This window comes from Triticum aestivum, chromosome 3A (genome assembly GCF_018294505.1).
Source record: "Triticum aestivum cultivar Chinese Spring chromosome 3A, IWGSC CS RefSeq v2.1, whole genome shotgun sequence".
Taxonomy (NCBI): Eukaryota; Viridiplantae; Streptophyta; class Magnoliopsida; order Poales; family Poaceae; genus Triticum; species Triticum aestivum.
Genome location: NC_057800.1, coordinates 414,194,203 through 414,205,929, shown reverse-complemented (window position 1 = coordinate 414,205,929; position 11,727 = coordinate 414,194,203).

Here is an 11,727-nt window from a genome sequence, read left to right as displayed (position 1 = left end):
AGACGTCCCCGGGCTGTACGTGTGTTGAACACGGAGGCACCATCCGTTCGGCACTTGATCATATCTTTCGCGATTTGGATAGCCGCGAGTACGACTCCATCAATTGCGTTCTTGTAACTCTTTGACTTAGCGATCTTCAAGGGTATGATGATGCACTCCCTCTCTCTCGTTGCTAGCATCTCCTAGATTGATCTTGGTGACACGTAGGAAAATTTTGAATTATTACTACGTTCCCCAATAGTGGCATCATGAGCTAGGTCTATGCGTAGATTCTATGCACGAGTAGAACACAAAGTAGTTGTGGGAGATGATTTGGTCAATTTGCTTACCGCTACTAGTCTTATCTTGATTCGGCGGCATTGTGGGATGAAGCGGCCCAGACTGACCTTACATGTACTGTTACGTGAGACTGGTTCCACCGACAGACATGCACTTGATGCATAAGGTGGCTAGCGGGTGTCTGTCTCTCCCACTTTAGTCGGATCGGATTCGATGAAGAGGGTCCTTATGAAGGGTAAATAGCAATTGGCATATCACCATTGTGGCTTTTGCGTAGGTAAGAAACGTTCTTGCTAGAAACCGATAGTAGCCACGTAAAACATGCAACGACAATTAGAGGACGTCTAACTTTTTTTTGCAGGGTATGCTATGTGATGTGATATGGCCAAAAGGATGTGATGACTTATATATATATATATATATATGTGTGTGTGTGTGTGTGTGTGTGTGTGTGTGTGTGTGTGATGTATGAGATTGATCATGTTCTTGTAATAGGAATCACGACTTGCATGTCGATGAGTATGACAACCGACAGGAGCCTTAGCAGTTGTCTTAGTTTATTGTATGACCGCGTGTCAATGAAAAATTCCATGTGATTACTTTACTTCATTGCTAACCGTTAGCCATAGTAGTAGAAGTAATAGTTGGCGAGACAACTTATTGAAGACACGATGATGGAGATCATGGTGTCATGCCGGTGACGAAGGTGATCATGCTGCGCCTCGAAGATGGAGATCAAAGGTGCAAGATGATATTGTCCATGTCATGTTACTTTATGATTTGCATGTGATGTTTGTCATGGTTACATCTTATTTTCTTAGAACAACAGTAGCATAAATAAGATGATCCCTCACTAAAAATTTCAAGAAATATGTTCCCCCTAACTGTGCACCGTTGCGAAGGTTTGTTGTTTCGAAGCACCACGTGATGATCAGTGTGATAGATTCTAACGTTCGCATATAACGGGTGTAAGCCAGATTTACACATGCAAAACACTTGGGTTGACTTGACGAGCCTAGCATGTACAAACATGGTCTCGGAACACAAGAGACCGAAAGGTCGAACATGAGTCATATAGTAGATACGATCAACATGGAGATGTTCACCGTTGATGACTAGTCCGTCTCACGTGATGATCGGACACGGCCTAGTCGATTCTGATCATGTATCACTTCGATGGCTAGAGGGATGTCTATCTAAGTGGGAGTTCATTAAATAATTTGATTAGATGAACTTAATTATCATGAACATAGTCTAAATTGTCTTTGCAAATTATGTTGTGGATTATAGCTCGCGCTTTAGCTCCTTGTTTTAATACGCTCCTAGAGAAAGACTAAATTGAAAGATATTGTAAGCAATTTTGCGGAATAGGGCCGTAGTCTGAGGATTGTCCTCACTACTACACAGAAGGCTTCTATCCTTGATGCACTGCTCGGTGTGCCAACCCCTCTGGCGTCGTCTATGGATGTTGTGAACATCTGGTAGACACGTTTTGATGACTACCTGATAGTTTAGTGCGCCATGCTTTACGGCTTAGAGTCGGGGATCCAAAAGCATTTTGAACGCCATGGAACATATGAGATGTTCCAAGAGCTGAAATTGGTATTTCAGGCTCATGCCCGTGTTGAGAGGTTTGAGACCTCTGACAAGATCTTTGCCTACAAGATGGAGGAGAATAGCTCAGCCAGTGAGCATGTGCTCAGAATGTTTGGGTACTTCAATCACTTGAATCAAGTGGGAGTTGATCTTCCAGATAAGAGAGTGATTGACGAAAGTTCTCCAGTCACTATCACCAAGCTGCTAGAGTTTCATGATGAACTATAACATGCAAGGGAAGATGATCCCAGAGCTGCTCGTCATGCTTAAGGCTGTAAAGGTAGAAATCAAGAAGGAGCATCAAGTGTTGATGGTTAACAAGACCACTGGTTTCAAAGAAGGGCAAGGGAAAGAAGGGAAACTTCATGAATGGCAAGCCAGTTGCCGCTCCAGTGAAGAAACCCAAGAACCCAAACCCGAGATGAAGTGCTTCTATTAGGGGGAACGGTCACTGGTAGCGGAACTACCTCAAATACTTGGTAGATAAGAAGGCTGGCAACTTCAACAAAAGTATATTTGATATATGTGTTATTGATGTTTACCGTACTAGTACTCCTAGTAGCACATGGGTATTAGATACCGGTTAAGTTGCTAAACTGGTAACTCGAAACAAAAGTTACGGAATAAACTGAGACTAGCTAAGGGCGAGGTGACGATGTGTGTTGGAAGTGTTTCCAAGGATGATATGATCACCATCGCACGCTCCCTCTACCTTCAGGATTAGTGTTGAACCCAGATAAATGTTGTTTGTATTGGTGTCTGTGTTGAGCATGAACATGATTAGATCATGTTTATTGCAATACGGTTATTCATTTAAATCAAAGAATAATGGTTATTCTGTTTACATGAATAATACCTTCTATGGTTATGCACCCAATGTGAGTGGTTTATTGAATCTCGGTCGTAGTGATACACATGGTCATAACATTGATGCCAAAAGATGTAGAGTTGATAATGATAGTACCACTTTCTCGTGGCACTGCCGCTTAGGTCATATTGGTGTAAAGCGCATGGAGAACCTCCATACTAATGGACTTTTCGAGTCACTTGATTTTGAATCACCTGACACATGCGAACCATGCCTCGTAGGCAAGATGACTAAAACCCCGTTTTCTGGAACAATGGAACAAGCAAGTGACTTGTTGGAAATCACACATGCTGATGTGTGCGGTCCGATGAGTGTTGACACACACGGTGGATATCATTATTTGCTCACCTTCACCTATGAATTGAGTAGATATGGGTATATTTACTTAATGAAGCATAAGTCCGAAATGTTTGAAAAGTTCAAGCAATTTCAGAGTGAAGTTGAGAATTATCATAACAAGAAGATCAAGTTCCTATAATCTGATCAAGGGGAGAGTATCTCAGTTATGAGTTTGGAAATCATTGAAGACAAGGTGGAATCGTTTCACAGTTGACGCCACCCGGAACACCATAGCTAATGGTGTGTCCGAATGTCGTAATCACACCCTATTGGATATGGTGCGATCTATGATGTCTCTTACCGATCTACCGCTATCATTTTGGGGTTATGCATTAGAGACAATTACATTCACTTTAAATAGGGCACCATCTAACTCCCTGGAGACAACACTGTATGAACTATGGTTTGGCAAGAAACCTAAGTTATGGTTTCTTAAGGTTTGGATCTATGAGGCTTATGTCGATAGGCTTCGGCCAGAAAAGCTCGAACCCAAAGCAGAAAATTGTGTCTTCCTAGAATACCCAAACAAGACGATTGGTTATACCTTCTATCTCAGATCTGAGGGAGAAGTGTTTGTCGCTAGGAACAGTTCCTTTCTCGAGAAAGAGTTTCTCTCGAAAGAATTGAGTGGGAGGAAGATAGAACTTGATGAGGTTGTTGAACCTTCACTTCAACCAGAGAGTAGCGCATCACAGAAAGATGTTTCTGTGGCACTTACGTCAGTTGAAGAGAAAGCTAATTATGATGATCATGAAGCTACAGATCAAATTACTATCAAACCTCATAGGTCGACAAGGGTGTGTACAAGTTCTGAGTGGTAACCCTGTCTTAAAGGTCATGTTGTTGGACAATGATAAACCTATGAGCTATGAAGAAGCCATGGTGGGCCCAGATTCCAACAAATGGTTGGAAGCCATGAAATCCAAGATAGGATCCATGTATGAGAACAAAGTATGGACTTTGGTGGACTTGCCTGATGATTGGCAAGCCATTGAGAATAAATGTATCTTCAAGAAGAAGACAAACACTGATGGTATTGTCACCATTTAAGGAGCTCGACTTGTCTCATAGAAGTTCCTGACAAGTTCAAGGAGTTGACTGTGATGAGACTTTCTCAACCATGGCGATGCTAAAGTCTATTAGAATGATGTTGGTAGTTGATGCTTGTTCATTTACGAAATCTGGCAGATGGATGTCAAAACAAAGTTTCCTTGACATTTTTCGTGAGGAAAGGTTGTATGTGATACAACCAGAAGGTTTTGTCGATACTAAGGATGCTAAAAGGTATGCAAACTCCAGCGATCCTTCTAAGGACTGGAGCAAGCACCTCGGAGTTGGAACATACGCTTTGATGAGGTGATCAAAGCATTTGGGTTTATACAAAGTTTGCAAGAAACTTGTATTTGCAAGAAAGTGAGTGGGAGCACTACAACATTTTGATAAGTATATGTGGATGACATATTGTTGATCGAAAATGATGTAGAATTTCTGGAAAGCATAAAGGGTTGTTTGAATGGAGTTTTTCAAAGAAAGACCTGTGTAAAACTGCTTACATGTTGGGTATCAAGGTCTATTAGATAGATCAAGACACCTGATAAGACTTTCACAGAGCACATACCTTGACATGATCTTGAAGGAGTTCAAGATGGATCAGTCAAAGAAGGAGTTCTTGCGTGAGTTGTAAGGTGTGAAGTTAAGACTTGAAGCTTGACCACGCCAGTAGAAAGAGAAAGCTCGAAAGTCGTCCCCTATGCCTTAGCCATAGGATCTATACGATATGCCATGCTGTGTACCGCGATGTGCCTTGCCATGTGTCTGCCAAGGGGGTATAAGAGTGAGCCAGGAGTGCATCATTGGACATCGGTCAAAAAAAATTTGTCCTTAGGAATAATGAAATGTTTCTCGATTATGGAGGTGATGAAGAGTTCGGCGTAAAGGGTTACGTCGATGCAAGCTTTAACACATATCTGGATGACTCTGAGTAGCAAACCGGATACATATAGTGGAGCAACCATTTGGAATAGCTCCAAGTGGAGCATAGTAGCAACATCTACAATATGAAATAGAGATTTGCGAAGAACACATGGATCTGAATGTTGCAGACCCGCTGACTGAAACCTCTCTCGTAAGCATAACATGATCAAACCCTAGAACTCATTGAGTCTTAATCACATGGTGAGGTGAACTAGATTATTGACTCTAGTAAATTCTTGGGTGTTAATCACATGGCGATGTAAACTAGATTATTGACTCTAGTGAACTCTTTGGGTGTTAGTCACATGGCGATGTGAACTATGAGTGTTGATCACATGGCGATGTGAACTAGATTATTGACTCTAGTGCAAGTGGGAGACTGTTGGAAATATGCCCTAGAGGCAATAATAAAATGGCTATTATTATAGTTCCTTGTGCATGATAATTGTCTATTGTTCATGCTATAATTGTATTAACCGGAAACCGTAATACATGTGTGAATACATAGACCACAACATGTCCCTAGTAAGCCTCCAGTTGACTAGCTCATTGATCAATAGATGGTTATGGTTTCCTGACCATGGACATTGGATGTCATTGATAACGGGATCACATCATTAGGAGAATGATGTGATGGACAAGACCCAATCCTAAGCATAGCACAAGATCGTGTAGTTCGTTTGCTAGAGCTTTTCTAATGTCAAGTATCATTTCCTTGGACCATGAGATTGTGCAACTCCCGGATACTGTAGGAATGCTTTGGATGTACCAAACCTCACAACGTAACTGGGTAGCTATAAAGGTGCACTACAGGTATCTCCGAAAGTGTCTGTTGGGTTGGCACGAATCGAGACTGGATTTGTCACTCCGTATGACGGAGAGGTATCTCTGGGCCCACTCGGTAATGCATCATCATAACGAGCTCAATGTGACTAAGGAGTTGGTCACGGGATCATGCGTTACGGAACGAGTAAAGAGACTTGCCGGTAACAAGATTGAATGAGGTATAGAGATACCGACAATCGAATCTTTGGCAAGTAACATATCGATGGACAAAGGGAATTGTATACGGGATTGATTGAATCCCCGACATCGTGGTTCATTTGATGAGATCATCATGGAACATGTGGGAGCCAATATGGGTATCCATATCCCACTACAAGAAATATGTCAACTTATGACCTTCTGCCAGTGACCCTCGAAGAATTGGTCATAAATTTATGACCATTTTAGACCAATTGGTCAAAAGCTGTCTGGGGGGCTCTAAACCGTAAACCATAACGACCATTTTGGTCAGAAAGGTCATAATTTCATTAGAGGAAATGGTCATAAAGCAAACAGCCCGCTGCCTTATTTCTAGTTGTTAACGACCAATATAGATGGTCATAGCCTTGTAAATTGTGGTGGGTTGCTATGTCTAGGCGCCACCTCATCAGTTTTGCCTATGTGTCATGTCCATGTGGCAGTTTTTGCCCTAGGTTGTGAAGCAACCTATATTTCTGTCATTCCCCAAATTCCCCAAAAAATCACATAAATTCTTTGGGTCATATCTTTGTCAAATATGTAAAAACCTTCCTTGCCTAGTTAAAAAATAATTCAACAATATTCATTTTCCTATTCTGTTCACAACAACAGTTTGTGAAGGAAGTACCACTTTGACATGTCCAAATAGTATCCATTTTCTACAGTGCTTTCCTATGCCCAAATAACCATCCTCCACCAAAGGCCAGCTCAATCCATTCATAATTTTGAGCCGAGCTTCAACATTCGTATTTATGTCCAGTGTGGTAGTTTGCAAAGCAAGTACCACCTAGGCTCCTCCTTTTGAGCTGAAAAATTGTGAAGACGGTCTTCTTGGTAAATGATCATACTCAGCCAAAACACACGCCCATTAGCCATGTACATTTCCTGTACCGCTAATCAAACACTTGGTTGCTAATTCATGTTTGAGCATCGATCTGTCTCCTCGTGAGAATCTTATGTTGTAATTTTCTTTGTAGCACCTACCTGGGGAGTGCCCAACCCACTAGACATGCCTAGGCCGCCTAGAACACATGGCAACGCCACGGTCACGCGGTGACCACGCGGTGGGCATGCTAGTTTACGCGCTCTAGAGTTGGAGCCCTCGGCCACCGTCCAAACCTCGACGTATCGCCACCAAACCATGTATTTATGATTAAATAGGTATTTATGTAACTAGAAATGATTTTTGGAAAAAATAAATAGCAAACTATGAGGCAGCTGCAGTTCAAATTTGACCCGCTTCCTACTAAATCGGCGGGAATTTGTCTTTTTCACCAGAGGTGGATCAAAACTTTTGACACCCAACCATTTTGTCAATTGTGCATTATATATGGCCTAGTATTTTATAAAATTGATTAGATCCAATTTTGCAACAAATATATGGTAGGTCCTTCACAAAAAACTCATTTTGGGCACTCGGAAAAATGGAAAATGAATTTTTCGTGCAAAGAAAATGAAAACTTCCTTAGGCAACATTGTTTGTCATCCGAAGATGCACCCTTGTGCACGATATGAGGCCATTTAAACAAAGTATGCCATGAATGTGGCCATAAGATTGATCATTTGGCTTGATAGCCATGAATCTTCACGCATGATAGCTCATTTCTGAGAACACTTTTTAAAAATAATTTCCGTATTACAACTTTATTATTTTTCCTGGAAACTTGGTCACATATAATGACACAATGCAAAGGTTTCCCAATTTTTTGTTTTTTTTTGAATTTTTTATGCCCGTTTCAAAATGCGGTCAAAACGGCGGGAATGACCGTTCCTAGCTAGTGGTTGAATCTTGGAATTTTTTTGGTGTTTCTCTGATTAAATAGATACTTATGTACCTAGAAATGATTTTTTGAAAAAATAAAGAGCAAACTACGAGGTAGCTACAGTTCAAATTTGACCCGCTTCCAACTGAATCTGCGAGAATTTGTCTTTTTCACCAGAGGTGGATAATTTTTTTTTACACCCAACCATTTGGTCAATTGTGCATTAAATATGGCCTAGTATTTTAGAAAAATGATTTGGTCCAATTTTGCAACAATTATTTGGTAGGTCCTTCACAAAAAAACCCTCCTTTTGGGCACTTGAAAAATGGAAAATAGTTTTTTTGTGCAAAGAAAATGAAAACTTCCTTAGGCAACATTGTTTGCCATTCCAATATGCACCCTTGTGCACAATATGAGATCATTTGAACAAACTATGCCATGGATGTGGCCATAAGATTGATCATTTGGCTTGAAAGCCATTGATCTCCACACGTGATAGCTCGTTTCTGAGAACACTTTTTTAAAATAATTGCCGTATTTCAAGTTTGTTATTTTTCCTTGGAACTTGGCCACATATAATGACACAATGCAAAGGTTTCCCAATTTTTTGATTTTTTTTGAATTTTTTATGCTCGTTTCAAAATGCGGTCAAAACGGCGGGAATGACCGTTCCTAGCTAGTGGTTGAATCTTGGAATTTTTTTGGTGTTTGTTTGATTAAATAGATACTTATGTACCTAGAAATGATTTTTGGAAAAAATAAAGAGCAAACTACGAGGTAGCTACAGTTCAAATTTGACCCGCTTCCAACTGAATCGGCGGGAATTTGTCTTTTTCACCAGAGGTGGATAAAAACTTTTTACACCCAACCATTTGGTAAATTGTGCATTAAATATGGCCTAGTATTTTAGAAAAATGATTTGGTCCAATTTTGCAACAATTATTTGGTAGGTCCTTCACAAAAAAACCTCCTTTTGGGCACTCGAAAAATGGAAAATGGTTTTTTCGTCCAAAGAAAATGAAAACTTCCTTAGGCAACATTGTTTGCCATTCCAATATGCACCCTTGTGCACAATATGAGATCATTTGAACAAACTATGCCATGGATGTGGCCATAAGATTGATCATTTGGCTTGAAAGCCATTGATCTCCACACGTGATAGCTCGTTTCTGAGAACACTTTTTAAAAATAATTGCCGTATTACAAGTTTGTTATTTTTCCTAGGAACTTGGCCACATATAATGACACAATGCGAAGGTTTCCAAAATTTTTGATTTTTTTGAATTTTTTAAGCCCGTTTCAAAATGCGGTCAAAACGGCGGGAATGACCGTTCCTAGCTAGTACTTGAATCTTGGAATTTTTTTGGTGTTTCTCTGATTAAATAGATACTTCTGTACCTAGAAATGATTTTTGGAAAAAATAAATAACAAACAATGAGGACGCTGCAGTTCAAATTTGACCCGTTTCATGCTGAATGAGCGGAAATTTGTCTTTTTCATGAGAGGTGGATCAAAATTTTTGACACCCAATCATTTGGTCAATTGTGCATTAAATATGTCCTAGTATTTTAGAAAATTGATTTGGTACAATTTTGCAACAAATATATGGTAGGTCCTTCACAAAAAAGTCATTTTGGGCACTCGGAAAATGATTAAAAATAGCTAGAAAGATCAGAAATGCATAGAAATTGGTCCTTATCCATAAAATGTGGTCTAACTCTAGTGAAAATTTGTGTGGTGCCATTTTGCAAAATATTTTTGATAGCTATTTCACAAAATCCCTCTATTTTTAGTACTTAGACACTTTTTTAAATCACTAGTTTTTCGAACCAATCAGGACTCTTCCCACGGATCGATGACTTGGCGCCCATCCATCCATCCATGCATCTCTCCATCCCACATCCATCCATCCATCCATCTACAGAAAAAAGAAAAAAAAAGAAAAGAAAAGGAGATACCCTCACCCGCAGCCCAAACCCTAGCTCAGATCGACCCCTCCCCCCGTCGCCCCCTTCCTCCCTCGTCCACATCTCCTCGCCGCCGCCCCCTCCCCGATCTCAATCTACCGCCGCCCTCACCGCCACCATCGATGACCCGCCTCCCCCACCGCCCCCGCTGCCCTCTACTCCACAGCCGGCGCCCCTACCCTCTCCTTCTCCCCTCTCCCTACATCCCAGATCCATTCGACCGCGGCGACCACCTCCTCCATGGCCACCTCCTCCCGCGGGCGACCAAATCCACTCCGCCGCCGGCGCCACCTCCCCTCCTTGGCTAGAGGTCCCCTCCCCTCCAAGGGCCCGCCACCGATGAAGTTCGGCAAGGTTGGCTTTGAGGGCCCGCAGTAGGCGCAGCACCGCATCTGCATCACCCTCTCCTCCAAGAGCGTCAAGAACCTCGAGAAGGGTGATGATGATGGGTGGATCTCGTCGATCCGCACCTCCTCACCCACCACATCGCCGGATCCGCGACATGGGAAGGTGTCCACGAGCTCCGCAGCTCCCCTCTGCATCGACTACGACCACCAGTTCAAGCTGGGCGCCCCCACATCGCCGGATCCGAGCTTCTTCCCCATCAGCCGCCGCGCGCCTTCCCCCATTGATCTGCGTCGCCCTTGTTGCTCTGACGTCTCCGGCCTCCCCGATCTCGTCATCTGCACCGCGGTGAGCCCCTCAGCCAATCCCCCTGTTTGGCGCCCTCGATCCGTCGCCATATGTTGCCTGCGCTCACCGAGGCCGCATCACCCATCCATCCACCATCATCTCGCGCCACCGCGCCACCCAATCAGCACCACACCATCTAGCCACCATTCCGTCTTCGCCTCCATCACCTTGCGCGCTCCACTTCGTCGCCGCGCCTGGCGCGCCTGATGTAATATTCATATTTGAGTAGTGCTAGCAGCCTGTTATTTGTTCAGTTCAGACTTCTTGTGTGTGATAATTAGTTAAATTTGTCACTTGTGTACTCCTCTTGCTGCATATTCGTGTTTGTTTAATTTGTAGTTCCTGTGTTGCTCAAGTAGCCGTGACATATAAGTATGTGGTGTGGAATCTATATGTCCCAGTACCAAACTACTTCTGCATGTTCAGTACTATGAACATGCTTTTCTTTCTAGTTCTTATAATCATTATACATGCTTGTGATGTGAATCACTTCTGCCCTTTTGGTTACATACTTTCTAATAATAGATGTCTCCTTTTATTGTAGATTTACTTTTGTAGTCTATGTATGCATGTGTTAGGATTATTTTCCCTGTAATCTTCACTTAAATTATCTAGCCTAGCTTTAGCCGAGTATCATCGCTGATCATCTAGTCCCTATGGAGAACACGACATACGTAGCCGGGTCTCCTTTGACTGCGGAAGCTGAATATCACTCCCTCCGTTCATAAATAAGTGATGTGCAAAGAGGTGTTGTGCATGGTGATCGCCTTCAATTTACTTTTTGCATGTAGAGTTACTGTGTTAAATCTTGAATGAAGCATTTGGGTAGTTGCATCTCTTGGGTCGAGTGTTTCCCAGATGCTTGTATGTATCTTGGCTCAGTAAATCGATATAATACTTACTTAGCTATGAAGGAACTTTCATGAATCATAGCACTGGTGTGTGGCTGCCATGCATCTCTGGATTATTGGTTTAGTGTACTGTAGATATGTGATCTTTTTATCTAACTAGCTTGTATGTGCTTGTTCTTGAACTACAGGTCGTGGAGGTTCTGCTGGAAACAAGTTCAAGATGTCTCTAGGTCTGCCTGTGGCAGCCACTATGAACTGCACTGATAACACTGCTGCTGCATCTGGCGGAGCTGCCGCTGCCGCCCCAAAGGGCAACCTTCATCAGACACAACCCCATAACAGGGCCTCAAGGTTCTGTGCCCTTGTCTTCTTCT